The sequence below is a fragment of the Carassius auratus genome, chromosome 42 (genome assembly GCF_003368295.1).
Source record: "Carassius auratus strain Wakin chromosome 42, ASM336829v1, whole genome shotgun sequence".
NCBI lineage: Eukaryota > Metazoa > Chordata > Actinopteri > Cypriniformes > Cyprinidae > Carassius > Carassius auratus.
In genome coordinates, this window is record NC_039284.1 from 11,925,996 (window position 1) to 11,935,788 (window position 9,793).

Genomic DNA, 9,793 nt, shown 5'->3' on the forward strand with positions numbered 1-9,793 from the left:
CAGCCCGGCAGCTTACTGTTTCCATGGCTCTGCAAGATGGATTAATCACACCATTTTAATGTGTTTATTTCCCCCTGTCCAGGAAGCACAGGACTTGTGTGGAGGAGGTGGGCCTGTTATAACTGGCTATGTGCTGTCTTTAATTGGCGTGAGAGGGGACATGCTGCGCCATGGCCCAGAGTGGGACGCACCCATAAAAGGTGCACTGCATAAGGGCACCTGGGCCCCAAGGTACACTTTCTCACACACACACACACACACCACACCTCTTCTACACCTAAATCTCATCCATTGATGTGCTAAATAAAAATCCCCCCAAAATAAGCACAGCAGTGGAATGTCATACCAACAAATGGCTGGAGGTCTGTTTCCAAGACAACAGCTAAGAATGCCCACAGAGCACATGTGAGAGAGCTCCCTATGAATAATTTCTACTTTTACTTCCTTTGAAGGAATTACAGTAAGGTCTACACCTTATACTAGCTTGAGTACACATCTGAAACACTGAAACAAACACATATGGACGTATAATCTAATCTAATGTAATCTAAAACTACAAGATGCACTATAAATGCACATGTTTACAAATAAATAAATAAATATATGTGGTGCTTTGTAGTTGTTCTGAGCACTGGTGTTCTGCGTGGATGCTTTTTGGCTAAGAGCAGTCAAAGGTGCACACCCTCACTTTTAAAACATGTTTTGTGAAGTCTGATCACTCTGAGTGCTAGTATTTCCCCTAAACAAACCACACAATTTTAGTAACCAAACACACGTTTGTGGCCATATCATAAATAATGGAGGAATAATTACTCAACTGAGTTTAATACTTGGGGTTGGGAAATAACCCATAAAGTTGCGATCAAAGTTATAGCACAGTGAATTTTCACCATCGAATTTCCAATAATTTCAATAGGAACCAAGTGAATGGGATTTGGTCATACTAACTGAAACTTCAGCTAAATTAAGGTTATGTAATAAAGGTTAATATGGCCACACTTTTATAGGTTACAAACCCCAGTAAGCAAGCTAAAGTGATGCTGAAATCTAGAAAGCTGAATCATAATAATGGAAAAAAAATTGGAAATAATTTTTAATTCCAGTTTGAAAAGCCCAGGGCAAAATCACAAATAAGTGTTTATTTCATTTTGATCTGTTCTTTTATTTGTTGAATTATTCACATAATACAAAGCATCTAATGACTTTTTCAGTATTTTGTTTGCAACTAGTTCACTGAACAAATATAAAATATAAAAACCTCTCGTTTGACAGTAAACAGCACCGTCTCCAACAGAAGTCCTGTTTTTGAGTCTCTAATGTCTCCTCACCACTCTGTGCTCTCAGGTCTGAACAACCCTGCTCTCTCCTTCTGCTCACGTCTGAACAAGGTAATTATACCTGCAGGTGTCTGATAGCTTTATTCATGGGACAATCCTTCCAGTTATCCTCTTTGATCATGGGGAGAAAAAGCACTTTTGGGCTGTCATCTTCATCTCCAAAGCATACTCTCTCGCTCATGCTACACTTGCTGATGATGAGAGAGACATCATTATGGCAGCTCAGGAGTCCAAGAATAATCTGAATCTGACTGGAAGCTTTTAGAGACACAGAAAGTGTCTAAACTCAGAAGTTGCAAAAATTTAATTTTAAATATTCAAGTATTTCCTGATTCAGTCTGTCTGACGACTGTAACATGAGTTGAAACCATCTTTTACTCATGTAATGTAGGTTAAAACCCACTTAATTATTCACAATCAGAATGTTTTGGCTAGTTGGACTTGGCAGATGGACCAATTTCCATTCCAGTTGCAAAATGTAGCTTGTCGTGAAAACGAACCCTGTAGAAACGAGGCAGAGAGTTAATCATCTCTTTTCTCGCAAGAGATATCAAAGCCTAAACAGGAAGTGATGAAATCAAGGACACAAAATACCTGCCCCCTGACAAACGTCCCAGAATTTATTTATTTTTATTTTGTGCAAAACAACAAACAAGCATTATCTGGAGTAAGTATTCATTGCTGCGACTAACTGACACAAACAGAATCCGCAGCTTCGCTTTTCAATCTCTCAGACAAGACTTACGTAATGTGTGTCACAAAAACACGCGCCCCACAATCCCGGCTGCAAAAAACCTTTAATGGCCTGCACCTTTGAAGACAGACCTTCCATGCAGTGTTTGTTTAATAATAAAAATGTGACAGCGGAAAGGCTGTGGAGAAAGAGAGAGAGAGAGAGAGACGATCTTGCTATTCCCATGAGCCTCAGCCTCAGCCTCAGACAGCCAATCACAAGACTCACAGCTTAGGACATACTTCTAGTTCTCTAAACTAACAGGCTGTTTGAGTGAACAGTTCACAGCTACATTCTACAGGATGGTGAATTCATGTCTCAGAAATGTAATAAAACACAACCAAGCATAAGCTGATCTATGTCCTCAGATCAGCAGTCTATAATGACCGCAGTGAAATTATGGGTAGCCATCTCTGCTAGTGGTCGACCGATTACCGGCCTGGCTGATTATCGTGTCGATATTAAGCTTTTTTTATGGTTATCGGTATTTTTTTTGATTTGCCGATAAAATAATTTTAAAGCATTTAAAGAAAGTTTTTGTCAGAGCCCTTGTTATTCAAAATTTTAACATTAATTTTCAGTTTAAACCCGGACTTATATACCGGATCAAAATATTGTTTATAAGTTTACTTCTGTAATAATCGGTATCGGCCTTCAAAACACATATCGGTTCAAACCTAATTCCTGCATTGACCAGTCAGAAGAAGTCCATAAGCAAACTGCCTGTGGAGATCAAAGATACTCTTTTGCATCTAACAATATTGGTTTTGAAGGACTTTCTGTTGGACACGTACAAGTTTTAACAGAGTGCTGGGTTCAGTGTTCAGTTCAGTATGGACATTTTTGATATGCTTTATCTACAAAAGAAAGTCATTCATATGGGTTTAGAAAGACATGAGGGTGAATACATAACATAACTTTTATTTTTAAGTAAACTATACCTTTAAGCTTGAAGACACAGGAAAAAAAAACCTCTTATTTAAACCAAAACTTAACGTAGCTTCTTTTAGAAGACTGCTTTATTTTGAGACATTTCTTATATGCTTACTGCCTCTATGCTCCTAATAGCTCAAAGAAACATTTCATTCAAATAATAATGGACCATGTCAACTAAAGCCCTATCCTCAGCCTCTATTAAACATAATGAGATCCAAGACACACGAAAGAAGTTCAAGGAAAACTCCTCCACTTCAGAATATCAGAACTACACAGAGAGGGAGGAAAGAAAATGCATGATGGAATAAGCCCTAAAAAAAAGACTTCTTATATTATAGAAATACGCCTGTTTTCTCTGACCGAAGGGAGGTGGATATTAAAAATAAGAACTATACTTGGCATTAACCATAAGAGCTTTTGAGCAGCTATTCACTCTAAGTGCAGAAACAAATTCTTTAAAATGATTCCTACAGAGCATTTACTTTTACAATAATAGCTCCTTCGAATATCCAACATGGTAAAAGAAATTTATACAAGTGGACACTCTTTCCAAGATCATTCTAAAACCAGTCAAGTCTAGCTAAAAATACTTTTATAATGTAGTGGAGGATTTCTATAGTGTTTTGTCAAACATTTTTATCTTCATTATGTTTTAAAGTCCATTTGCAAATCACTACAGTTCAGCAGAATGCAATGCAGCAGTATTTCATATAAGCACTAGAAAATCTGTCACTCTGACAAAACTATTTGCGAATGCATCACGGCGGCATAATTCTATTGCACTGTGCTAAAACAAGCCCTGTTGTCTTTGATGTACAACATATTGGTGAACCAACAGTTTAAAGCCTGCAGTGTACTTCATAAATGACGACTATAAAGAGAAATGTTGTCCAGTGCAATAATATGATTGCCAACATAATTGGTTTACTAGTAATCTGGCTTTCCCAGATATTTTCTAGAGAACAGCTCTGTTGCCTCTACCCATGTTGTTTCACAGAGCAAGCTATTCATTCCAACAGAGCAGGGGTCTTCATCAGGGGGTCCACGATAATTATTGTTCGATATAAACAATTTTGGTGAAAAAAAAGGAACAAGCAAAGCTAAAGAAGCAAAAGTTTAGTTCTATATACACCACATACCATCCACATATAAAGGTGTACCTGGCTGCTAAATCTTTCTAAATGTTTTGAAGACCCCTGCATTACACATTTCAAATATTATATTAGGTGGCCAATTACTTTCTGAAGCAGTTTTGAAAAGGCTGTCTGTGTAAGATTTGTTTTCTGATAAGTCATAGAGAACATAATGAGCATGGCACAACATAGCAGAAACATGAACAGGGGTTATATAAGGTCCTTATGGGAGGAGAATGCGGGGCCAACACAAGTGCTGCAGTGAGCTTCCTTCCATCCCTGCAATCCCATCCTATCAACATCAGACACACACACAGCCAACACACAGTAAACGGCCAGGATTTACTTAATGCCCCTGGCTCAGAATGGCTTGGAGCTTGAGCACTTCCTGTATCCCCTCATCCTGGAGAGAATTTGCTTGTCCTGTGGCTTCAGCCCAATTCAGCATCTTAATTTAGTACTATGAGAGACATAAGCATTGATAAAGAGCAGCTTACAGTGTTGAGACCAAATAAGCTCCCACTGCTTCTTCTTCCACAATGAGAATGAGAATATTGACATGTAAAATTGCCGCAGACGTATCCTCTACTGTAAAACACACCATCAAAGGTAAGAAAAAGTACCACTACTAAAAAAAGAGCACAGACAACATCAATGCTGGTAAAAAAGGGCTACAGTGACCTTGCATTTATATCAGGAAATAAACCTCAATAGATTGCGTGATTTGAGCTCCGTCAGAACGTACCCTCAATAGAAGAGAGATCTTTTTCTTTGATAGCCTTAATTAATTCATTGATTCATTCAGAGCTCCAGAGACTCCTTAAATCACTCATTAGATTATGATCTCACCAGTACACATCAAATGCATGAAATTCGGTGTCTTATGTGCAGTAACGGATATGCCTGCAGGTGAAAATTAAATGAATAACATTTAAAAAGCATATTTAACACAGAAATGTACCATTTTAAAAAAGAGAGCAAAAATTCAAGCTTGTTTGTTACAATGCTTCTGACCAGATGTACGGTTTTAAAGCAATTTTCGGCATGCATGCTTATCGCCCATCTTCGGGGAGCACCACCAATGTTAACTCCCTCCTGGAAACAACACTTCTTGCTCTATCAGACTTTCTGAGGCAGGTTCTGAGGGACGTATCAACCCATCTTTATTAGCCTAGACCCCGGGAAAGAGAGTAATGGGCATAGCCCAGCAGCATGCTGCTATCTCTCTCAGACAGCAGACCGTGGCCCCCTCCGTGGCCCTATTTAAAAGGCACTTATATTTTCGCTTCAAGGAACGCAGTTTTCCACTATGGCAGGAGATCCGTGATAGCTGCACACACACCCAGACAGAAAAAAGTAGGAGGAGAAAAAAAAGAGGAGGGGGAAACTTCCTCATTAGAATTCCAACAAGGTGGATGATTGCCAGTGGAGACTAATGTAATTGTCATGGCAACTACACAATGTACAAATATCCCAGTGGAATTACTCTGATTTTCCCCTTCCTCCTTTCCCTAGAAGCCACTGGCTTAAAAAGAAATCGAAGACATTTCAGTTTGGAAAACTCCGATGAACTGACAAGCACTAAATAATAATAATAATAATCAGGTTCCAGATAAAAATCTGTTATATATGGCAGCCAAATTATAAACAGAAATGGTACGTATATGAAAATTAAATGTCTTTAAGGCAGACGTGGAACAATCCAAAAAGAAATGGATTTTATTCCTTTACACAGAGTGTATGTTTATCCTCCATGTGCAAGTGAAGCCAGCCAGACGTATGCAGAGGCTGGAGGAACAGCCACTAGCAGAGGGGAAAGCACTCCTCACCCCTTCGCCCATTCTAAGGGGAACCAATGTGATTACTGCATTACCCTCTGGCAAACCTGCTTGAATTTTGAGTCTGCCTTTAACCGGCTCGTTCGTTTAAAGACTGAGCAGCAGACAGAGAGAGAACAAAACAAAGCGGATAATGGGTCAACAAAGGAAAATCTAAAATGAAAAGATTCATCTAAGCATAATTTTTGTCTCACTCCTAATCACCGTTCTGCATCTGTGCATGGCTGATGAAGATTTCAGTACAGACGGGAAAATAATGCAAGCCTTGATACAGGCTTTGCCCTTTTTAAGCAATTTATTTTTCCAACAAAGAGTGACAAAAACGCAAGCGACTGAGGAAATCAGCTGATATTAGATTCAACAATTCCACCTCCCACAAAATCGGATCCATTGCACTGTCAAACGATCGTGAGAGAGAGTTTGATTGTGTATGTGATATGTATGAAGGAATAACATTTATGTTTCTAAAAGCCACTCTTCAGCTCACCATTGGCTTTGAGTGTCAAGCACAGAGCTGAATCTGTGGCGTTATTGTGCCTTCATTAAGCTTATTGTGGCAGCTGGAAGTGGGGGAAAAAAAGAGCTATTTTAAGGGATTTATGCACTCTGTGCTTCCATGGGCGGGCAGTGAAACTCCAGGCCAGCAATACCTCCTTTCAGAGCACTACAAAGGAAATGTAATTACCTTGATATGGTGGCAAAGGGAAAGGGCAGACTCTCAATATGCTGTAAATGCACTCATGCTGAGACCAGGCAGGGCTAATTTGCTACTGATCTGTAGGAGTTTTTCCTCATCTCTCTCTCTTCGCCACTCTTGGAGAAAAAAATATCATGAAAGAGTCGTGACCCTATTCCTACATGAGGCAGGTCTCCTCAGTACTGAAGCCACCAAACCGGCCAGTATGAGATACCGGAGGCATGATGCATGCATATTTAAAAAAAAGAGGTATGAAAATAATTTCTTTTAGAGAGAGAGTGAAAGTGAGATACTCGCCATAACCTTGTGGTTGGCTTTAGGCGTTTACATTGTGAAGTAATTTGCATGAATAGTTTTTAAAGGCACATAAAAAGCCCTCAATGGTTAATAAGCGAAACTCCAAGAGAAGTTTAATTTAGGGATGCTAATTAATTCACTTTTTCATTAGCCTCCATTTCAGATTAGGGAGAGTCTGAAGACAGACGCAGAGAACACAACGTTTTTAGAGAGTACGGGTAAACCGGCACTCATCGCTATGGTGAGAGAGAGATGCAATTACATTTTTCATTGATAAGGGCAAGTGGTTCCATTATTATACAGGCTTTTCTCATTGTTTTACTTAATTCAAAAGTTAAACTGACAAGTTTGAAATAAAAATCCACTATGCTTGTAAACGACATCCAGTATATACTAGGGCCAGGTAAAAACAGCGATTTTCGATTTTTTTTTTTACTGAATTTACTAAAATGGAATGCTTTATGCTTGCTGAGACAATGGCAGATCCTAAAAAAGGTGCGCTAGAAGCCTGCTGGTCCTGATTCCTGTGCTGGAGGTGAATTGGAGGATTTCTGTTTTAGCAACCAACATAACACTTCTCATAACACTTCAGTTTGTCCTGTACAGTCACAAGAAAAAGAAGATGCATGCAAAGTGGTCAGGTTTAATGGATATGCAATAACTCAGTCGACAAATGCACATAAAAGGATGCACACCAAAGGATGTACAGTGCAAAATGGGCTTTTCCTTTAGACTTATTAGTAAGGACAAGTATGTCAGCAAAACAAGGCATAAGCTGGGCTTCAGAGAGGAGAACAATGAGAAACTTGAGATTCCTCAGCGGGTGAGAGAACGAGAGCGATGTGGAGGGGGAGGAGGATAAAGTGAATAAGATGGGAAAAAAAGCTGCATTCTTGTAACGCAAGAACTGTAAGAATGTGTGTGCAGCAGGTATTTATGGAAAGGTGATGGCAGATAGTTGCTCTGGAAACGGCGACAACAAAAGAGAAAAGCAGAGAGTAGTGAAAGAAGAAGAAGAAGAAGAAAAAAGAAAAACAACTGCAGGCAGCGCTCAAGGTGTGATGGCACCAGCCCTGCGTACCACGTCGTCATGGCAACAAGCAGCAGGGAGAAATGGCGGTGTTAACATTCATTCAGAGAGGCAGCACATGTCCATCAATCTCTAGCACATAAAGAGGCAACAGCACGTCTGCTAATGGTGTGAAGCCTACAGGGCGCTCCATTGTTCTGCTCTAATTATGCCAAAAAAATTACAGGAAAAGGGTGTTGCTCTTTTCTTCACAAAGGGTTCGCAACACAAACACAGATTCAAAAGAGAGACTTCAGTTCATCTCAGGGTATAAAAGAAGAGCGAACCTGACAACATGCACAAACATGCATGCACGCACACGGGGCACCCCATGCGCCCTCTAAAAAAGACACCAACGGCAGACATTTCCTCTTATCACTTATCATTGTGATAATCTTTTCTAAACACAGCCCTGGGCTTGCAGATAAACTCCAAACATAACATTCAAGGTGAGCTCTCTCGCTCTTCCTTCACTTTTTCTTTGGAATTCAATTTTTTTTTCCATTCGGTCCGTTTGCTACCACACTCTGTCAGCGGTGGCAGGATGACGGGGCGGAGGAGAACCGGAGGAGGTGGAGAGAGGAAAAAAGATCCCACAGCGGCGTGAAGGTTATGACTTTGAACATGCGCTAGCTGGGGAGCGGAGCGCACACACACTGACACACACACATACACACAAAAAGAGAGAGCTTCAAGTGTTCCTCTTTGTTCCAGGTGCTTCTCTACTCTTGCTAAGTCAAACATCTACACAGCTGTTCATAACAGGAGATACGCATCAACTGGTGAAGGTCAACACCTGAGGGGACGAAAGGGAATCACCAGCTTTGCCAAATAGAGCTAAAACAAGTAGTCTGCATTATTTGATAGTAAAAATGTATAAAGATATTAAAAAATGTAAAAAATATTACACTTTAGAATAGGGATCACATATTCACTATTAATTACGAGTTTTGCTTCAATTTATTCCTAATTTGCTGCTTATTAATAGTTAGTAACATAGTTGTTAAGTTTAGTTATGGGATAGGATTAAGTGCTCTAAAACATGGTCATGTAGAATAAGACCTTAATATGTGCTATATAAGTACTAATAAACATGCAATATTCTAGTAATATGCATGCTAATAAGCAGCTAGTTATTAGTGAGAATTGGTCCTTAAAATAAAGTGTCAACAAGGAAAAAGAAAACAGTTTTCATAAACTGAAATAAAGCAGAAATAAAGTCTGATTATTAGATCAATTTAACTCAAAAATGTATTTAATTAAACTAAACTAAAACTAGAATTTATTAAAATAAAGCTAAATAGATTATAAATATCTAATTTAAAAAAAATCCAAAAACTATGTAACAAAATGTATCAAATTTATATAGTAATAGTATAGAAATAATACAAAAAGAATGACAATATTTTACTCAAAAGTTATTTATCAAGCTAGTGATATACCAATTTAGATTACTTTTGGGTATAAAAAAAAGTTGGCGAATCAGACATTACTTGTGGTGTATATTTTTTATTTATTACATTGTCTGTCTGAATACTGGATTCTGATACTGAGCTATAAATGATAATCAACGGCTAACCGTGTATGATTATCCCTTACTTATTAAAAAGATTGTGTTCATAAAAAATGGCACAGGAAAGACTGTGAAGAAATACAGAGAGTGCTTTTGGGATCTAAAGAATATCAAGATGGTCTGGTCTAATGAAGATGATTCATCACCTAGCAGATTAATATTGGATCATTATATTATACG